This window comes from Oryx dammah, unplaced genomic scaffold, assembly GCF_014754425.2.
Source record: "Oryx dammah isolate SB20612 unplaced genomic scaffold, SCBI_Odam_1.1 HiC_scaffold_11203, whole genome shotgun sequence".
Taxonomy (NCBI): Eukaryota; Metazoa; Chordata; class Mammalia; order Artiodactyla; family Bovidae; genus Oryx; species Oryx dammah.
The window spans coordinates 3,587,030-3,604,669 of NW_024080596.1; the positions used below are offsets into that span (position 1 = coordinate 3,587,030).

The following is a 17,640-nucleotide window of genomic DNA, read 5'->3' on the forward strand; positions in this document are numbered from 1 at the left end:
TAAGAAGGACACAGGATAAAAAACAAATTTTTAGAAGAAAATATTTCAACAAGGGACTCAGTTTAAAACCAAATACAAAAATCAAAAGGAGTACTTTCTATATCAACAATATCTTTTCAGGAAATGTAAAAGAAAAGTAAACCTTTTCCTAACAGCAGAAGAAACTTCAAACAAGACAGTAATAAACTTAAGATATGAGAAAGACTTTCTACTAGGAAGAACACAATTTATAATACTAAAGGGCACACACACAAAAAAGGCCTTAATAAATGGAGAGACATGGCAATAGAAAGACTATGAATTAGAAGATTGTTACTCCTCCCTCAAATTATCTTAAGTACAATACCAATTAAAATACCAAAGGTGTTATTTATGAATTTGATAACCTGGTATCATAGTCTTCTGAAGGAAAGGTACAAAAATAGATAAGGAACTTTGGAAAAAGGAAAGCTATCACTTACTGGATATTACAGTACACTCCTATCAATAACAGTTATGACAGTATAACAACAATAAATTTTTTTAGACCCAGAGAATAAAAAAGTCCTATAACTTAAGATAAATAACCCACCAGGAAAACATGTGCTGAAGTATGAACACACTCATCAGAACAGAGTAAAAACTTGGCCATTAGGCACAAAAAGAAAAAAAAAAAAAAAGGAAAGATAATCAACCTTTCTAAAAACCAGAGAAAGAAGCTCTATGACAAGGATACTGTTACCAAAAGGCACGTGGGGTCTGGCTGCTCACCGCTCAAGAGCCAATAAACAGCCCAGGCTGGTGGAAAGGAAAGTTTGCTTTATTTCAGATGCTGGCAACTTGAAGGGAGAGCAGACATCACCTGAAATAAAGCAAACTGTGTGTGTGCGTGTGTGTTTGTGTGTGTGTCACTTAGTCAGGTCAAACTCTTTGTGACCCCATGAACTGCAGCCCACCAAACTCTGCCATCCATGGAATTCTCCAGGCAAGTGTATTGTAGTGGGTTGCCATTCCCTTCTCCCAGAGATCTTCCCGACCCTGGGTCTGAACTTGTGTCTCCAGTATTGTAGGCAGATTCTTTATCATCTGAGCCACCAGGGGAGTCCAAAGCAAACTTATCTTTCCACTAACCTGGCTTTTTATTGGCTTTTGAGGAGCAAACAGCTAGACCCCACATACCTTTCAGTAACAATACCATGTTTAGTTACCAGTGGTAAATTTTCCAAGTTTAAAAGTTTTATGTTTTATTAGAAGAACAAGGAAATATGCACTTTCACATCTACTTGTGGAATATAATTCAGTACAACTAATTTGAAGAGCAATTAGGCATCAACTATTAAAATCTAGAATGCACATATCTCATGACCCAAAATTAACAGGTATCAAGCTATCCTTCAAAAATATGTATGTGGGTAAGAAACTAACACAAGAATATTCATCATAGCAAAGTTTGAAATAAAAGTAAAATAAAAGGCACAAGGGAAAATAACAGGAACAAACTGTCTATGAAAACATACAGATTAAATAAACCATGGTATAATCATACTATAAAAAAACAGGCAGCAGTGAAAAAATAATAGTGATAACTCATGCTACCAGCTAAGGTGTATGTGAATCAAAAATAATGTATACAACCATGCTATCACTTAAGTATTATACATTATGCATAATATATATTATATTTATTAGATATATGTATATATAATACATAATATATATTATATTGATTATATATTTGTGTGTATATATATATATATATATGGCCCAAAGATATTAACAATCTATATCTTTGAGGCACTCCCATGGGGCCACCAAAGTCAACTTCTTGTCCATAACACAGCCCACAGTTGAAAGTAGATCTATGAAACATTTCACCTCTGTAGACAGCCAAAAACTAGAAACTTAAATTCCAACCAATGTAATATTATATAGAAAGTAACATAGAGGAAGATTTCTTTTATTATCCTAGTAAGTGCTTTGGTATGTTTAGTTTAAAAAAACAGGACACAAAATTGTATCTCAGCTTTGCTTTAACAAGTCCCCCACCAAACTCAGGTACACTCAAAGGGGAAAAAGCTCAAAATTAGCTCAATGTTCAATGAATAGTTGGGCGGCAATAATTTTTATTCTTAAGTTTCTTTTCTGGTTGCTTTCTAGATGTTATACAATGGGCATGTATTGTCGAAGGGTCAAAGACAAAACATGTTCTTTCTGAAACAGTGTGTTTTCTGTTACTGCATTCTTGAGATACCTTTATACAGATAATGCCAAAATATTTCTCTACTCCCAGCCTCTGCCCTTCATTTCAGTCCCACTTGTCAGCTGCCTACTTAGCAGTTAGCAGCATCCCTGCTTCAGTTCTCCTGGCTGTGACTTCACCTCTCCCACTGCTGTGCTCATTGATCCTATCTTCCTGCTGGCTCAGCCCTGTCCCAGTTCCCAGACCAAGGCAGGACTGAACTGAAAAGTACTAACACAAGGTCCTCTCCTTCCCCATCTCTGCCCCATCCTTTGCTAACGCAATGTTTCCAATTTGTGGTCTGCCTAGACTTTTGATCCATGCCCCTGAGAAGTCAGTACCATACTGTAATACACACTGTATTATACTCTGGCATTTAAACTACTCAGGCACTTTTCACCTTTACTAGATTGTCAATTTATGGGGATCAAGTATTAACACTATTCTTACTCATATACAGAGCCAGGGCTATGCCCCCCAAAACAGCATTTTGAATAATTTGTAAGAAAGTATCTGATGAATGACTGCAACATTTGTTGAACCAGAAACTTGTCTGATTTGTTCAAAGGCAGAATGAGTTTGCAGAATTAATACAATCAGCTAGCATTTATCAAGAAACCAATGGGGGCCCAGGGTTGTAACAGGGAAATATTAGAATAAGCAAAGGTATGGCTCCTCTCCTTGACACAGTTAAGGTTGACAACTTAAAAAAAAAAGAATAATTACTGTTTTAGCTTCTGCCTTAACAAGCAAAACATGAAAATCTTCTTGCCTGAGGTCCTGATTTCACAGATGGGCAAACTGCAATCGAGTTTGCCTGCCTGGATTCCAGACTACTGCCAGCACTGACTTTTGCCTCCTGTCCCAGCTCCATGGGCCCCAGTGTGCCTGGCTCTCCCTATCATCATTTGTATGCTTGCTCACTATGCACAATTCCCCTGGATCTAGACTCCCTCCCGCTCTGGTACAAGCTATGATCTAGGATCTAAATTTCTCCCTTCTTTTCCTAGGGTACCTCTGTCACCTGTTTCTATGTGCTGCTATGTACATACCCACAATAACAAGCTGTGACTACAATCCTTGTTTTTTGCTTCAATCTCTTTCCCACAAGACTGACAACATCATGGCAGGCCGCTAAATCAACTTGAAACAAACACTTGCTTGCTGACCCAACTGTTCATTTCCTTTTCTTTTTTTTTTTCCCCCACAGTCATTTAATTAATTTATTTATTTATTTTTCTTTTTTTTTTAATTTTTCTTTTTACTTTCTTTTACTTTACAATACTGTATTGGTTTTGCCATACATTGACATGAATATACCACAAGTGTACATGAGTTCCCAAACATGAACTCCCTTCCCACCTCCCATCCCATATCATCTCTCCGTGCACCAGCCCCAAGCATCCTGTATCCTGCATAGAACATAGACTGGCGATTTGTTTCTTACATGATAGTATACATGTTTCAATGCCATTCTCCGAAATCATCCCACCCTCTCCCTCTCCCTCAGAGTCCATTTCCTTTTCTTAACTGAACTTCCATTTAGCTCAGCCATCCTCTTCACCTCCTCCCGACAGCCAGGAGCTTCATGGAAAGCTGACCCGTCTCAGCCCCTACAGCTAGCTGGACTAGGGATCCAGTGCTGGCCAGTGAGATCAGAGATAAGGGAGGACTTTTGGCAAAAGTTTCCTCTTTTTTTTCTGGCAGACATCACTACTGCATGATGGTGTGCTCAAAACTGCAGCAGCCAAGACAACACCAAAGCTAAGGATGAAGTCTAGATGCAGAGGGATCATGGAGAAGAGCAGGGAGGGGATACTGACCCAATGTCTGCCACCGGAGCCACCCACCCTCAGCATTTCTTGTCATTTTTACAAATTCTTTTGAATGCATTCCCTTTCCTCTGCTGCTAGGTTACAGATAAGTAAAGGGCATATCTCAGCAGTTTTGTTTTCTACTTCACAAAAGTAACTTTAACATAGGGATTGGTTGGATATTCAGGTTGGTTTTAGTTTGAAGCTACTATGAGTAACGCTGCTATTAATTTTCATGTAAATGCCTTTGTGCAGGTTTTCATTTCATCTGGGAGTGGTTGTACTGTAAGAGTATTTTTAACAGTAGGAAGAAAATGTTTCCTAAAGTGTTACATCCCACCAAGGTATGAGGGCTTCATTTGCTTCAGATCCTCTCCAAAACTTGATGTTGTCAGTATTGTTAAATTTAGCCATTCTCATGTTTGTACAGTAGTAGCATATTGTGGCTTTTATATTTTATTATTTGAGTGAACAATAGACAAGCACCTCTTCATATGCTTACTGCTCATTCATATATCTTTTTATGAAATATTTCTTCAGATATTTTGTTTTGGTTGGATTGTTTGTTTTACTGAGATGTAAGCGTTCTATATACAATCAGAACAACTACTCCATTTTCAGATATATAGAGATAAAAAAAAGAGATACATAGGTCTAGCAAATCTGGAGTCTTTTGAAAAACAATTTTTTTTTTAATTTGGATAGAGTCTAGTTTATCTTTTTCCTTTAACTTTATTATTAATGCTTTTAGGACCTACTTTATCTAACTCATCTTTCAGTTCAGTTCAGTTCAGTCGCTCAGTCGTGTCTGACTCTTTGTGACTCCATGAACTGCAGCACGCCATGCCTCCCTGTCCATCACCAACTCCCGGAATTCACCCAAACTCACATCCATCGAGTCGGTGATGCCATCCAGCCATCTCATCCTCTGTCGTCCCCTTTTTCTCCTGCCCCCAATCCCTCCCAGAATCAGAGTCTTTTCCAATGAGTCAACTCTTCGCATGAGGTGGCCAAAGTACTGGAGTTTCAGCTTTAGCATCATTCCTTCCAAAGAAATCCCAGGGTTGATCTCCTTCAGAATGGACTGGTTGGATCTCCCTGCAGTCCAAGGGACTCTCAAGAGTCTTCTCCAACACCACAGTTCAAAAGCATCAGTTCTTCAGCACTCAGCCCTCTTCACAGTCCAACTCTCACATCCATACATGACCACTGGAAAAACCATAGCCTTGACTAGACGGACCTTAGTCAGCAAAGTAATGTCTCTGCTTTTGAATATGCTATCTAGGTTGGTCATAACTTTCCTTCCAAGGAGTAAGCATCTTTTAATTCCATGGCTGCAGTCACCATCTGCAGTGATTCTATCTAACCCCAAATCACAAAGAGTTTCTCCTGTAATTTCTTCTAGAAGTTTATAAACTCTAAACTCTTTTTTTGTGCTCAGTCATGTGCAACTCTTTGCAACATCATGGACTGTAGCCCACCAGACTCCTCTGTCCATAGGATTTCCCAGGCAAGAATCCTGGAGTGGGTCGCCATGCCTCCTCCAGGGGGTCTTCCCGACCCAGGGATTGAACCCAGGTCTCCTGTGTCTCCTGCGCTGGCAGGCGGGTTCTTTACCACTGTGCCATCTGGGAAGTCTAGCCACACACAAACCTCAAACACATGATACTCACTGAAAGGAGGAAACACAAATGAATACATATTCTATGATTCAATCTATATTCACTTTTGGAACAGCAATATTCACTTTTGGAACTAGTCTATAGAGACAGAAAGCAGATCAAGCAGAGGGGCATTTTTCAGGGCAATGGAAATATTCTATATCTTAATTGCAGTGGTGGTTACACAGGTATATTTATCAATGCACAACAGCAATTTAAATGGATGCATTTCTTATATATAAACTATATCTCAACAAATTTGATCATAAAAAAATTTAATGGAGCTGGATTGGTTGAAAGACAGACAACAAAACAGTCCTATGGGATAGGATTTAAGGGACAAGCAAAATTTTGCTTGTGCCCAAGGCAAAAATATTAACCTTAGAGTATAATTAACTACTTTTAAAAATAGTTCCTAATTCTAAACTCATTAATGTCATATAGTGTTTCAAAGACAGTGGCATTACTCCAACAAGCCAAACATATACTAGGCTAGTCCCTATCTGGAGGTAGCAGCTTATTTGTATCTCCAATCCAAGAAGGATTTTTTTTTTTTTTAAAGGAGAGAAAGGGAAGGATGGAGAGGTTAAGAAAGGGACTGATTTTTTAGTTCTCCCTGACCCAGAGACTCTATGAACCTAAATTTGCAGTTTCCTTGGGAAAGGGAAAACATATGACACTGAGGGTAAAAATTGTTCTCATGCAGCAGCAGTGTATACTTCAAAAGAAAGGAAAAAACAAACAGGACAGAGTAAGGAATAAATCATTACCCTTGAAATTTTAAGGGAAATTCTTCTCATGTGGGATTATAGAATTTTATAGCTGGAAGACACTCTATATCGTCATTCCAAGTCACTTTAAAACGGTACAGATTAAATTAATAAGCCTTGGAGGGTTTCAGGTTTGTTTAGTCAGACAGTAAAGAATCTGCCTGCAATGCAGAAGACTCAGGGTCAAAACCTAGGTCAGGAAGGTCCCCTGGAGAAGGGAATAGGTACCCACTCCAATATTCTTGTAGAAACCCATGGACAGAGGAGCCAAGCAGGTTACAGTCCATGGGGTCACAGAGTCAGACATGACTGGGAGATGTTCACTTCACTTCACTTAGTCAATCAGCTGAAAATCTGGAGGAAAAACCCAGGTGTCCTGATTCCTGATTCAGTTTTGTGATAAAATTGTACTTTCTAGCCCAATGCTCTGCATGGAGCAGACATTCAAAAAAATACCTGTTGAATGAATTCATGTTAGATAAATGTGATTTTTTAAATGCATAGAAAGCATAACTGAATAGAGGGATAAATTTAGATGATGACACTTTTTTTTCCCCAATGAGTTCCGTATATACTTCTTTATGCCATTTCTGCATTTAAGAAGGAAAACAGAAGCACATTTTGTGAAATTACTCTGGCAGGTATTGACATCTAAAGAAAAATACCGGGGACAACTGGTCAACTCTCAAGAGTTAGGGGACACCTTTTCTAAGAAATAGTTGAGGGCAACTAGCTGTTTATGAGGTAGTTAAGGGACATTTCTACCTCCTTACTAAAAGATGCATCAATGATATTTAACAACTGCCTCAATCCAACCAGTCAATCCTAAAGGAAATCAGTCCTGAATATTCATTGGAAGGACAGATGCTGAAGCTGAAACTCCAATACTTTGGCCACCTGCTGCGAAGAACCAATTCACTGGAAAAGACCCTGATGCTGGGAAAGATTGAAGGCGGGAAGAGAAGTAGATGACAGAGGATGAGATGCTTGGATGGCATCACCAACGCAATGGATGTGAGTTTGAGTATGGTCTGGGAGTTTGGTGATGGACAGTGAAACCTGGCGTGCTGCAGTCCATGGGTCACAAAGAGTCAGACACAACTGAGCGACTGGTCTGAACTGACTGGACTGAACTCAAGCCCTATAAATTAAAGATAAAATTTTAAGACTGTATTCTTCTCACCAAAACGTTGTCTAATCACAAAATTAGAAGAGAATGAACCATACCCTGTTATCTTTAAGCTCAAGAACCATAAGGTAGAAATAAGATAGATACAAAGGAACAGTAAGAAATAAAATGATACACAGAGAACATCAGGACTGCTTTGCAATGTACCAGAGAAACAGATTTGGAAAAAACTTGCTGACAGTCCCTCCCACAGGCACACCGAGGGACTGGGATGACTGATAGTGAGGTTTAGATGTCACAAGCTGATCCCATGTTACATAAGAAAATCGGCTTCCCCACCTCGGAAATTACACTTGCCACCAGTGAAGAGGCAGTAAAGAGGCAAGAAGGATAGCTGAACCTCCTGGGCAGAGAGCTCCAAAAACTAACATGAAATTTACACTTTCTTTCCATCCATCATTTCTGAGCCCTCTTGCCCTCTTGCTCTCTACTTACAGAATAAATACCCAACTCAAAAGTTGATGGAGACAGATCTGAGTTTTGCCAACTTGCTCTGGTACAAATATCAGATTCTCTGGTCTTTTACCAAGTCACTGTGGTTTCTGAGTAGCTGTCAAAGAACTGACATACCCCCACTAGAGTTCATGGCTTGAGTTGTGAAATATCAAGGTGCCATGAAAAAAAGGATCTTGGATTTATCGCAGATATGTAACAAACAATATAAGCCCAATTTACACATATGAACATATTACAAGTGTCCTATTAACTGAACAAGCAGTTAAAATTTTTTTAGCTCAATAGATGAAACAAAATTAACTTTATCTCATTCTTATTCTACTTTTCCATGTTCTCTATAAGTTAAGGTCATTGCTTAATTTACAGAGAACATAGTTGCTTCTTTTTCATTCCTGTTAAAGCACATTATCTTCACATCTGAAAAATAATAGTCTGAGTTGTATATACAGATATGGCCTTTAAATAAGAATGAATAAAAGCCCTATAAAAGCAGGCTGTATAAGGTCAGACTATCACTTTTATATAATGAGTTATAATCTCAAAGAGCTGTGGAATGCATATTTGTGGTTGAGTTAGAATTCAGCTCCAATATAAAAATTCACTTATGAGGAAAATTAAAGCATCTAAAAGTAGTTTTTCAAAAATCACTGGTGCTTTAATATGAAACTGACTAGAAGTGATACATTGGAAAATGTTTTATTTACATCTGCTGCATCCTTAAAATATCAGAATATTAAGAAAACTTCCAAAATGGAAAATAAAAATGCTACAGTCTATGTCTGTTAAACTTCTAGTTTTGGGAAATACATTCATGTTTTTAACCATATATATCTTAAGATAATATCCATGAGATTAATTTTGGATAGATTAGAACTACAAAAAATAATTATAGAGTACTTTACTATTTTGGAGAAAAGAATGAAATTATGTCTATCTATTAAAAATAAATTAAACATGAGTACTATAAACACTGAAACTTGTAACTTGTAGGTAAATTTTTCTGGAAATCCTTTTTTGATAAAATAACACAAAGCATTTATGCTTTTGGATCCAATAAACACAAGTCAAAGCTAAAGACATGTCAACAGACATAGCCAATGGGCAACTATCACCCCACACTGAGCTGGTGTTTACCTTGCTCAGTGCACAATCCCAGACAGACCCTCTGTTGCCATCATATCCTAGTCTCCCAGCAAACACTTGAAAAGAGCATAACTCATTGAGAATAATTAAGAATCTCGAACACCAAAAAAAAGAAAAAGAAAAAAAGATAAAGTTCCAGCAAATACAATTACCCTAATAATGCCCAGTTTTATGTATGACAAAATAAAATAATCATGGCTACTATACTCCAAATATGTATTCTGGAATATTTCTTGTAGTTAAGGCAAAACAAGAGAGAGTTGAGATAATCATGATATTAAATCTTTATTATTTAGAAAGGTCAACTTTCTGACTTGAAGTTTAAAGAAAAGAGACAGGAAGAATACTCTGGGTCCTCACTGTGACACAGACCTTGAATCCTGTGTCTTGGTGTGGGGTTTTGTGTAAGACAAAGAACTGAAACAGGTCCTCTGGGTAGCTGCACATTCTGTGATAAAATGGATCCCACAATACAACAAGTTGTCTTGTCCCAAGTGAGAGGCTAATTACTCTTACCGTATGTGTTTAACACTGTTTAATACACTCCCCAGTAGTCAAGTAATCAGTCTTCCCAAACACACCGGTGTTTCTCCCCTCTGTTTTTGTTCCAGCTGTTTACCCACCCTGCATGAAACCCTTCCCACAAGTCTGTCCAAGCTCCACTGCGACTCCTGAATATTATCGTTCTTAGACTACATAGATAACTGTCCTCTCCAGAATCCCTCTAACCACTTGCCTGCTTTTTATTTCTTTCCAGCATATAATCATATATTGTGTCTTAGATTGTTTTAAATCATTTTTCTAATTATAATACTGTTTAAGATATGCTTTGTTTATACCAAGTACTGTGATTAATACATTTAACCCTTTAAGTAATCCTAAGAATCAAGGAATTTGCATAATTCTCATTTTGCAAATGAGGGGAAGGTCTTAAATAATACACAAGGGCATAACACTACTATGTAAGTAGAGCATGCACTCAAATCTAAAGCTCTCTCCAAAGATCTTGCTCTTTACCACTGTGAAATATGACCTCATGCAAAAGCCTGTTCTCAACTAGGCTACAAGCTAAGGTCAAAGACAATGTCTTTTTACTTCTTTTGAAAACCTCATGCACTTAGCTTAGGGTTGAGTGGTTTTAAGAGCTCTGAGAAAACCATAGAGAATGTTCCAGAATATTTGCTACAGGGTCCATAAGATGTACTACTGGGCTTTTATCTGTACCATACATTGTTAAAGGTCTAGTCAAGTAAAGCAAGAAGTCTCCAGAAGTTAAACAGAGGAAGTTGGTTGGACTTTATCTGTAAAGTGAATAACGATCAGAGTAGCAGGGCTGCTTTTTTAAGACACTAGTTCTTCAGTTTCATATTTTGTTCATTTTATTCAAGCCTCTCTCAAAATCTTGCTGTAAACAAATGTTATTTTCTCTTCTGTCTGTTAATAACTTGTAAATTTTGTTTTCACTCACTAGATGAATGTTTACAAAGGAGACAAATAAACAGTATTTTTCTTTCCATAGTAAGCACAGTATTAAAAACAGAGGCATACACCCACATCACTCTGTAAATCAAAACTGCAATCAAGAAGAGGAGGGCTGTCTGAGGGGCTGCCTCCTCCCCTAGCTCACAACCACAAAGCTCCACAGAGAAAGAACAGTAGAGATGTTAGAAGAGGGGAAAGTCATTTGAAAGTAAATTAGGACAAAACTAATGGATTGTTTTCATATATAACTACTATCAAAGGTTTTTACTAGCTTCATGGCATTCCAGAGAAATGAACAAAAACAAAACAGAACAGCCCTGCCTACAATTGTGTTAGCTCTTAAGTAAGGTAACCACTCAGATATGGATACGGTTGACGGCAATTCTGCATCAGGACATGGTAATGCTGACAATTCCACCAAGCTTCAGCCAAGCCATTAATGGAATTGCAATCCTATCAAGGGGAGTTGGGGCAAGGGGTGGATCCATCATTCCTAATATCATGCACTTCCCCCCAAAAAAAACTGATTCAGATGATTAACTGTCAGCTCTTTGTCAAATCAGCACTCAATCACTTTGGAAGGTAATTCTCTTCAACTCAACTCCTACTTTACATTCCCATAAAATATTAAAGTGCATATTACACCACTAGCATATAATAACTTAAATGAAAAGAAAAAAAAATCAACAATTTGCTCCACAGCATAGTTTCTTACGGGAAGCTTCATTGAATCCACCATTCATTTCAGTCCCTCAGTCCCTCCCCACACACCCATTAAACATAAAATACAGCTATCTGTAGAAATTAAGGGTTTTTGTTTTAGTGCATTTTTTTAAAGGCGAGTATAGATAAAATACAGGCTTCTAAATAGTCCATTTCTGAGTTATACCTATCCTACTTGTTGGATCTTTCTGAAATGATGAATACACTAAAAATTCTGAGGCAGGGCTATCACACCAGGTATGAATAAACTTTCAGCAGCAATGCTTGCTAAAAGTAGCATTGCCAAATCACTATTAATATATATAATAGAAGGCGTTAGAGTGTAAGCTAAAGAAAGCAAAATAAAATATATCATTTGGTGAAAATAAACGGTGCAAAACCAACTGAAATTTTAAATTGTTCACAAGGGTCTCAAAGATAATTCAACTTTCCCATTGGTATACACCACAAACAGAATCACACAGTACTTTTCAAACATCTTCAGGATTTCTGTAAGGTGCATGAGAAAAGGTAAGGGTATCTGCTAACGGTATCATACAGCTAATTCTATCAAAACGATATATTTCTAAGCCTGTGGAATATAACCTCATCACTCCAGTCTATTGTCCTCCTTTAGAAGTTAACTCATGATGAACAAAAGTGCCTCTCTTTCACTCCTCTGCTCTCTGTTTTCCCAAATCCATCTACCCTAGTGTTTTGTATGCTGACCCAAACATTCCACAAATAATGCTGGGGTATACACATTAAAGTTTTAGAGAGTTTCTGCCTCTAAAGTAGACAGTGGCAGAACTAAGGACACAAGGGTTCAATTTTAAGGCAAATATTGGGCGGGTGGTTTGAAAATATCAATTCAAAGAGGCCTAGGGAAAAGAGATACAGGCATCCACCGCCACCACCCTCCCTCTCCCTCCCCTCTTCCTCTCTTGTTCTGCTCCTCTCTCCTCGTCCCTCCTTGTGGCTTCTCACACAGAGACAATCAAAGCCGGGAAAACTGGGTTTTAAATTAGTGACACACACACTGGGAATATGTAATTTCCCAGAAGAAAAAAAGAAACTGCTACAGAGGGGCGTGGGGGGGGGGTGTTGGCAACATGTCTAAGTGACAACCCTCCCCACCCCCACCCTAATACAGCACAAATCCACAGATTCTTCCTCAACCCTCTTCTCCTTCCAGTTCCCGGTACTCTATCCAACTTGACCCTTAATCCAAACAACACAGAGATCCACAGGGCATCCGCTGTGCAAGAGCGTGTCTCTCAGTAGATGTGCCCAATTTTTTGGAAGCCCCTGAATCCGGACAGTTGTACCAGGCAAGGGATCTCCCACTGGGGAAAGGGTGAAGAAAGGAGGGAAAAAAAGAGATGGAGACAAGAGGAAAGCGAGGCAGAGCTGCGCTCCGGAGCGACTGGCTTCAAGGAAGACAGGGAAGAAAGAAAGGGTGGGAAGGAAGCGGGGCTGGGAGAAAAGAAAGGGATGAAAGAAAGGCTGGAAGGGGAGAGGAGAGAGGGATGTTGGGAAGGATGAGGGCGGGAGGGTTGGGGAGCAGGGAGGGAGGGGAGGACGCAGAGGATGGGAGGGAGACAGGGAGGGAGGGAGGCAGGCAAGGATGGAGGATGCTCTGCCCGGGACTCACCTCTGTGGGTCGGTGGGAGTTTCTCGCCCTCCTCCTCTCTCGTCCGTTCCCAGCAGCTGGAGGGGTAACCACTGACGGGACTGGAGAAGCGGCGGCGGGGAAGAGGGCAGCAGCTGCAGCAGCCGCCTCTGGCCGAGGTGCGGTGCCTCCCGCTCCGCCCGCCAGCCCGGGTCTCCGCCTCACTCGCGGCTGGAAGCAAAGCCGCTCCCCCCTCCCCCCGCCCGCCCCGCGTCCTGCCCAAGCGCGAGCGGCAGCGGCCCGGATCGCCGCTAGGGGAAGCGGCCAGTGCGCAGGCGCGGCCGCCTGCTCGTTTGCGCGCCCCCGCGGCCCCCGGCCCCCCGCGGCTCGGCGCTCTGCGGGGCTAGGGAAGGCACGGAGCGGGGGCCACGGGCGCGCGCGGCCTGGGGAGCGCTGAGAGGGCGGGGCTGGGCGGGGCTGGGCGGGGCTGGGCGGGGTAGAGCTGGGGAGCGAGGCTGGCCGCGCCGCAGGTGGGGGGAGGGGACAGTGGCGAAGGGGCACTGCCGAAGGGCGCAGGTGCCGTGTCCATGACAACAGCGTTACCCTGAGGGCGGGGACGCAGTAAGCCGCCCGAAGACCAGGAACTGACACCCACCGAGTACGGGAGAGGTCCTAGGGGAGAAGGGGATAGGGTTTGCAGAGCAGGAAGAAAGGGTGAGCGGGAGAAGGCGCGTCGCTGGAGGAGGGCAGGGCCCCAGTGTAGTGAAGGTAGTGACCGACCCAGGAGAGAGGTTTGGGGGCACAAAGAGGAGGGGAGCTGCACTTTAAAAGGGACTAAAAGAGGATAGAAGTATTAAAACAAGTGAAACGTGCTCATTTCACAAGCCTGTATTGAGTGCTGTCTCTGAAAAGGGCATTGTGATTCTTGTATCAATTCAAAGACTACTACTGAGACCCTAATTTGTACAAGGCACTCTACGTAGGCACTTTGAGATAGCCAAAAATGTATAGTATAAGGTGGAGGTTATGCTTTAGTTGAGGAACTTACATGGAGATTTCATGGAGCACGTGCTCCGCCTACCACGGGCTTGATGACAGTGGAATGTAACTGTTACAAAAGTGCTAAGCAAAAAAGATGCACAGCTGTATCAAACGTGAAAGGTAAGCTATAGCTGCCTTTGTTTTGCCACAGTGCCCAGTGACTTTTAAATCAAGAGAGAAAAATAAAGACAAACCAATGCCAGTTTGGTATGATAGAAGTGATACCGTATTTACAACATGTAAACTGGCCTCCTCGCCTACAAGCATCAGTGTGTTTGTTCATGCACGGATTTATATCACATGGTGCACGCATTTTTTACACTCCTTCTTCATTGGCAGCGTCAGGTATGTTACACGCCCTCTCATTCCCAGCTTGGTATCAGCTGCAGTTGTTTTAAGATTGTCAAGCCCCTGTGATTTATTCTCTCCAGGCGATGACTTTATACCTCTATCTCTGTCTATTCCTCTCTCTTTCTCCCCCAATATCTTTTTGCCTTTCTTTTCTATTGTCATCACCACTTAACCATTCTTAAAAAAAAAAAAAAAATCCGTGGGAGAAAATAGACAGGAGTCACCAGATGTAGGATTAAGAAGAAAAAAAAAAAATCCCTCAACCTGGAACGATACTTCAGGACCATGGACAGTGCTGTCGCATGCTCCTCCCACCCAGCTTGATCCTAGGCTCAGCCTATGGATTCTGGAGAAAGACGCTAAGAAAGTACTGAGTGTGCTTCAAGAAGTAAATTCCGAGTGCCAAATGATTTCTGATAAAACACAGGAACGGAGTAGAAAATGAAAAACGCGTACCTTGGACTGGAACAAGTAGGAAGCAAGTGGGCTCAGCTAGATTTTGAGTAAAAAATGTGTAAGATTTAAGGAAGCACCACAGGACCCTAAAGTGGTAACAGGGAAATAGTTCTGTCAGGGAGGTACTTGAATAAAAATAGGAAGTATCTTCCTGGAGTTGAAGAACATCTCTGATTTCAGATGGTCCAAGAACGTGGAAAAGGTTAAAAGTAGTCCCAGTTAAATGAGATACAATACTCTCTCAAGGATGTTTTCCTGTTGTTACTCTGGTTTCTCATTCTCTGGTCAGGCTGATGGATGGGGGAATGAACCAAAACATACAGACTGAAGGGTTATGAAACCTCTCTTTAATGTTGAGAACATTCATTTGTAGCTTTGTACATTGTTTTAAACTAAGCTTAAATTTATAATTCTATGTTTTAACTGGCAGCAAATGGGGCGGGGGGCGGGGGAACCTAATGTAAACCAAGTCCTACCTTGTCAAAATGAGATGGCCCTTGTTTTTGTCTTGTAGTGACTTTTTAAAATATTAGGTATTATCAGGAAAAAATGTTAAAGTTATTTGTAAAATATTTATCTCTTTTTTTTGTCTGAACAATTACTTTAAATTAGAATTAAAAACAACAGCATAAAAGCCATCTCTTCTTTCTCAGGCCCCTGATCTTTCTCACTCTTCCTTCAAAATGCAACAAACTGTCAGTCAAATAATGATAAGAAATTACTCAGGCAATCCACTTAAGTAACCAGCAAGGAAATGACAGCTGAATTTTTTTTTCCTCTGTCTCCCAAAAATTTGCTAGCACTTTCATGTTTTGACTGAAGGGAAACCTCCAACCCCTACCTACTCTATGGAAACATCCAAATTGAGTATTTATTTATTTCTCTCAGATAATAGTATAAACATCCTTGTATAAATAATGGCTATTATTTAATAATGAAAAGCTATCATTTTATTTGTCCCCATTCTAAACCAAGAGGAAATTTTTTAACTTTATTGCTTTTGTTTTGAGACCGCCTGTGAGTCTGGCTGTTTTCAATTTTCTTGATTTAAGTGTTGTCCTTCATTTCAATGACATAAACATATACAGCCCTAAGAACAAGTTTTCCTGTCCCCCATTCATATTAAAGACATGTCAATCTAAGTAAGAAACAAAAGAGTACTGTTTAAAGTGCATTATCATACACAAATGGAAAAAAATACTGTATATATTTAACATGCAGTGATATGACATCTAGACTTTTAGAACAAACTCCAAACCAAATCTAGTAAATCCTAAGTAAAACTATCCTTAGTGCTTATACATTTAAGTATCAGGTCTCTACACACTGGGCCCCTCATTCAGTCTGTCAGCTCCTGAAATTTTTCAATCAAATCCTCCTGAGCAATTCATATTTTAAGTAGACTTTTATATTTTATAGCAGTTTTAGATTCATAGCAAAGTTAAGAAGAAAGTACAGAGTATCCACATACCTCCTTCAGCTACACAGGCAAAACCTCTCCACACTATTGATAGCTCGCCACAACAGAACATTTGTTAAAACCTGTGAACCTTCATTGACGTATCATTATCACTTAAAATCAATAGTTTGCACTAAAGTTCACTTTTGCTGAATTTTTGGGGGTTTTGACAAATGTATAAACAGTGTATCCACCACTGTTTAATACATAATCATTTCACTACCCTAAAATTCTTCTATACTCTGCCTATTCATTCTTCCCCTCAACTCCTAGTGACCTCTGATCTTTTTACTGTATCCATAGTTTTCTCTTTTCCAGAATGACATATAGTGGGAGTAGTAACACACACCTAAGTTCCCTGAATGTCTTTTCATGACTCCATAACATTTCTTTTCAGTGCTGAATAATAATACTCCAGTGTGTGGATGTTCTCCAGCTGAATAATATTACTCTATTCTCTAGGTATTCTACAGTCCATTCAGCTACTAAAGGACATCTTAGATGCTTCCAACTTTTGGCCATTATGAATAAAAACAACATAGAAAGTTTACTTTTTAAGATCCTCCAAAATATGTCAGACCTTATCATGGCCAATATCATGGATATTGCTGCATGTGAGTAGTAAGGAAGTAAGTTGCTGTAAGTCTTAGTCGCTCAGCCATGTCCAACTCTTTGTGATCCCATGGACTGTAGCCTTCCAGGCTCCTCTGTCCATGGAGTTCTCCAGGCAAGAATACTGGAGTAGGTTGACATTTCCTTCTCCAGGAGATCTTCCCAACCAAGGGATTGAATCTGGGTCTTCCTGCATTGCAGGCAGATTCTTTACTGCCTGAGCCACCAGGGAAGCCCCATCTGAGTAGCACACTCAAAGATTTCCTAACCGTTTCAGCTTATTTTCTGTCGCCTTGCAACAGACTACTTCTATTGTCTATAAAATATCGGCCGATGAAACTTTCACTTTTGTTGTTTTTATGTACTCCATTATTTTAAAAAGCGCTAAATAACTCGTTTTAGAATTCTTGTTTTCTGCAGATTCTATCAACTATAACTTTCTATCTTCAAACATATTTACCATTCATTAGTTGTTCAGTCACTAAGTTGTGTCCAATTCTTTGCAACCCCATGGACCACAGCACACCAGCCTCCTTTCTCCTCCACTATCTCCTGAAGTTTGCTCAAATTCATGTCCATTGAGTCGGTGATGCTATCTAAAGATCTCATCCTCTGCTGCCCTTTTCTCCTTTTGCCTTCAATCTTTCCCAATATCAGGAAGTTTTCCAGTGAGT

General features: G+C 40.0%; 1 protein-coding gene across 1 annotated transcript in view; it reads right to left on the minus strand.

Annotated features, from left to right (window-relative positions):
- Nucleotides 1-13,236, minus strand: part of LOC120860803 (catenin alpha-2-like) — a 1,410,064-nt gene extending 1,396,828 nt beyond the window's left edge. The window contains exon 1 of the mRNA XM_040236521.1: nucleotides 13,090-13,236. The gene's annotated coding sequence lies outside the window, so the exon portion shown is untranslated. The remainder of the gene's footprint in view (nucleotides 1-13,089) is intronic.
- Nucleotides 13,237-17,640: the final 4,404 nt, after the last annotated feature.